Below are 5,160 nucleotides of genomic sequence, written 5' to 3'. Positions count from 1 at the left end.
TAATGAACAAAGAGTTGGGATAAACAGGGCATTTTCAAGTTTGCAGGCCGGTGGAGTACCACAAGGATCGGTTTAGATGCCTCAGCTATTTAGAATCTGTATTAATGGCTTGCATGAAGGTACAAGGAGTATAAGCATCCAAGTTTACTGATGATACAGGTAGATGAGACAGTAATCTGTGAGGAGGACATAAAGATCACTCTTTACCCCCAGTGAGGTTAAGTTAGCAGGTTATAAGACGGCACATGGAGCATAATGTGAGGTTATTCACCATGACAAGTAGGATAGAAAAGCAGTTAAAATTTTAAATGATGAGAAACTTTTAATCATTTTATTCAGAGGCTTGACTGTTCTTGTACCAGAAACACAAAGTTAGCCTTCGACAGGTACAGCAAGCAATTAGGGAGGCAAATGGCATCTCGTTTTCTATTGCAAGGTGGTTGGTGTACAAGAATAAGGAGGCGAGCTGTAATTGTACAGGACTTTGCTGAAAGTACACCTGGAGCAGTGGAAACCGTTTACGTCGCCTCTTCAAAGGAAAAATATACTTACATGGAGTGGGTGCAGCAAAATTTAATTAGATTGATTCCTAGGATGAAATATTTTTAATTCATTGATAGGAGGCTGAGTGGATTGAGCCCATAATCTCTGGAATTTAGAATAACGTAAGGCAGTGGTTCCCAAACTTTTTTTCACTGGGCTGCACTTTCGGAATAAAAATTTGCTCGTGCCACACCAAATTTTTTTATTGCTAAGAAATACATTCAAAAACAAAGAAAAACAACAACTAGCAGTGCTTTATTCATAACATAGAACACAACTATATATGATCATGGGACATCGTCCTCAGCATCACTTGATGCTCTTGCTCTCACTTTGGAAAAATATCTATCCATGTTTAAATGTTTCTTTGATTGTCCTTGAATCTTCCCGCCACACTTGCCATCCTCTCTCACCGCACCAGTGTGGCACGCCACACCTTTGGGAACCACTGATGCAAGGTGATTGCAGTGAAACTTATATCTGGGGGCGATTGACTGAGGAGATGCTGGGAGCCGTTTCCATGGTTGGTGAGTCTAGAAGGAGGGGCACAGTTTTAATGATCAACACCTTAATCCTGTGAACTGAGATGAGGAGGACATTCTTCACTAAGAGGATTTGAATCTTTGGAATTCTCTACGCTAAAGGGTTGAGGATGCTCCATCTTTGGATATATTCAAGGCAGAAAATCAATAGGATTTTTGGACTCTAAGGGAATCGAAGCATATAGGGATTGGGTATGTGAGTAGTTAGAACTAATGGTCAGTCATGATCTTATTGAATGTCATAGCAGGCTCAAGGGGCCCTCATCCAGCTCCCATCATATTCTTATCCAAATGAGGAGTCAGAGCCTCAAGGAAAGGAAAAGGGAGAGGAAAATAAAAAGTGGCATAGAAAGGATGAACAAATTGTGATATTACAGCATTATGTTGCCCAGATTTAGCAGTGATACCGACAGTGAAACCCATTACTCCACTGAAACCAAAAGGAAATCCAGAGGTAGCTGTCAGTGAACCTACACTTTGTTAGATGGTGCGGAGTTGAGGTTCCCTTCAGACTGCAATAAAAGCAAAGCAGTTGAACTGGTGAGAACTCACACTCTTAGTCTTGCTGTGAAAACCCTTAAAGAAATTACACCTTTTAGTTTGATTTGGTATAACGAACTTCTTAATGGTGTACTGACCTTATAGTTGCTGCTGAGTACTCTCAATGGCCTGGAAAGAGCCTTTTATATTTATTGGACATTAGGTTTCTCTATTGTGGCAAGAAATTTCACTTTTTATTTATAAATTTATCCATCTTATATCAATCATAGTCACCCACTTCATTAACCAAATATTTAATTTAAAAGAGGAGATAATGCCTTTTACTTTCTTGTTTGTGACAATGCTTCCATTAGCCTCCTTGTTGACATCACTGTTGCTGCACACCAGATGTTGACTCGACCAGGCACCAGAATTAAACTTCTACCAGGAAGAGAAGGGAAGCCTGGGCCCCTGCCACACTGTTCGCTAGATGTGGGCACATTTCTTAAGCTAAGGGGAGAGCATAGTTTCTTCTCCCTCAACTTGACTGGAAAATTTGGGCCTTTAGTTGCCTTTTTGTAATTAATTTCTTGTTGCAGTGTACAATTTATTACAGAGGACTGGGTAAGCTTCCTTTGCAAGTAGGAAAATATAAAGATTCAATCAAGAAGAAAGGAAGTTTCATGATAGAATATTAGATGACTCCACTAGGGGGCAGAAATCCAATTGACCATATTGAATAGCCAGCATTTCCTATCATTCAAGTTAAAAGGTAAGATTGTCACTCTTACGATATGATGGCTTAACGGAATTGAAAACATTGGTTAAAGACATGCTGATAATGGCACTCATAGCACCTTATAAACTCTAAATCAACTTTTTCAGAATGGCGCACCAAAAATATTCTTGATCATTGGTACTTCATATTATACAGCTTATACTGTGGAGTGTTTGAAATATTATTTAAAGGGGGGGGGGGCGCTAGAACCCCCCAAGAAACTTTCATTTTCACCCTCCAAAAGGTACAGCTTCAATTATGATTATGTTGTAACGGCAGCTTCTTGTGCAAAATTGGGTGGTGTATCCCACTGATGCTATCGTGAACAGGCAGGCAGATTGGTTAGGATGAGGTTAAGTATTCCCCCCTTGTTGGTTCCCTCAGTCTTGCAGCTAAGATGCTTCCAGTTTGGTCTATGGTGAGACAATCGAGCCACACTTGGTGATAGATTTTGTAATCCTTTGTACCCCTGCCACCCTCAATACATCCTCCAAGTGGGGTTCAACCCATTAGCTGAGAGTGGGATGGTACGTGGAGTCACATGTAAGCCAAACCAGGTAAGGAAAGTTTCCTTCCCTAAACAACATTAGTGAACCAGATGAGCTTTTACAACAATTAGATTCTTAAATCCAGATTTTGTTTTAGTGAATTTAAAATTCCACCATCGCCTGTGGTGGGAATCGAACTCAGATCCCCAGAGCAATAAATGGGTCTCTGAGTTACTAGTCTAGCAACAATGCCAGTGTGTTACCACTTCCCCTGCTCCTGTGACAAATATTTAGGGGCAAACAAAATGAAGGACAAAAAGTTTTTTTTAAAATTAAAGGCATTCTAATAATTTTAAAAGTTTAATGCAGATTTACTTTCTTATCAGGCAAGGAAGTAGGCAAATTAAGTGCTTCAGGTGAGGAATCCTGCTCAGAGAGCACATCAGTCAGAAGTACTGTTTAATAGCCTGAACGCAGACCTTGTGATTAATTATCTTTGCAACTTCCTCTTGCAAATCCACCAATTAATGCACAGGAACCACAACTCCTTCAAATTGTGCAATTATTCGAGTTAACCAGTGTCACTTTCAAAGCTGCAATACTCTTTTGTTTGTAGAAGTGAACATTTCTCACTCATACAGACATACATGCACACCACAGTCTGAGCAGAACACAAGGACTTTCATCACATCAGCTTTGAACAACATTAGAAAAGTAACAGCACTTCTACAAATTCAGACATTGCCAGTAGAAATCAAATCAGCAACTAACCTGAAAGTAGTTGACAATCCCTTTAAATACAATCAGGGACCCTTCCAGCTGATTGAAGACATTTAGCAGAACTTGCCTTAAGAGAAGGCAGTTGCTAAGCCAAGATGTTGAAAATGGAAGCATCGGCACAAAATCAGCATTACACACCGACTGATCCCGTATTTTGCATACTTCTGACACACTCCAATATCTGTACTAACTCCCTCACCAGAATGGCATCCAACATGAGTTATGCAGGAGGCACATGTGAACAGTATGGACACCATTTTGGTACCAAAGCTGAACTATTTGTGCCTCAACTATGGCATTAAGGAGCTGAATTTTGTGACCATTATGTTTAATTCCATTTATGGTCTCACATCTTAATCTGTAACCTCTTAAAAACCCCAACCCTCGTGGGGTGGTGGTGATGCAGTGGTATTGTCGCTAGTAATCCAAAGACCCAGGGTAATGCTCTGGGGACCTGGGTTCAAATTCTGCCAACTGCAGATGATGAATTTTGAATTTAATAAAAAAATCTGGAATGAAAAGTCTATTGAAACCACGATTGTTGTAAAAACCCATCTGGTTCATTAATGCCTTTTAATCTACCATCTTTACTTGGTCTGGCCTACGTGCAGGCCCACGGCAATGTGGTTGATTCTTGGTCAATTAGCAAGGAATTAAGGATGGGCAATAAATTCTGACCCAGCCAGCAACACCCATATCCCATGAATGAACATAAAAAAACACTCCAATCTGAGCCTCTTGTGCAACCCTCAACTCCCTCCCTTAGTCATTCTTTCTTTAGAACTCCAGGCTCAATGTTCTGGAATTATCTCTTTAAACCACTCCGCTTCTATCTAGTGCTCTCCTTTATAACTCTTTTTAAAACTCACCTCTTTGAGCAGGCTTTTCATCACCAATCCTAACGTGTTCCTTGCTTTGGTGTTGATTTTTGTCTTGTTCCCTTGCTGTAAAAACACGTCGGGACACTATTCTACGTTACTGGCACAACATATATCCAAGCTGTTGTTGATAGGCAAATGTTTCACACCTCATCTAGGCTTTACAAACCTAATTAATGCTTTAATCAGATTTGTTTGGAAACTGCTGAGTCATTTGAAGATCACATCACCTGCCAGATTCTGTGCAAAGCTGACCTTCCCCCATCCCTGCCTTGCGAACCTCAGTGAGACGGTCAGTCACTGGGTGGGAATTTTTGGCCTTGCTTGTCCCAAAACTGTAAAATCCCACCCGAGGTCAACGGACCTTTCCATGGCCTGCCCCTCATTTGCTCCAATTCCCATGACGGGCGGGACAGTAAAATTCCAGTACTATCTTTGCATTAGTCAGATCAAAAACATTAAATAGCCCAAAAAATATCATGAAGGGAACAACATGTTGTCACAATTTTATAACTCAAAACAAAACATTGCACATTTTTCCATGAAGAAATAAACTTTGCGATGGTCAACTCATTTAAAATTTTAGGTTAAAGTATAATTTAATGTGGATAAATTGTTACTATCAATAATACTTTGTACAAACAACAAGGCACAGGTATAATTTAATCTTT

The sequence above is a fragment of the Mustelus asterias genome, chromosome 18 (genome assembly GCF_964213995.1).
Source record: "Mustelus asterias chromosome 18, sMusAst1.hap1.1, whole genome shotgun sequence".
NCBI lineage: Eukaryota > Metazoa > Chordata > Chondrichthyes > Carcharhiniformes > Triakidae > Mustelus > Mustelus asterias.
Note: the sequence above shows the minus strand (reverse complement) of the source record.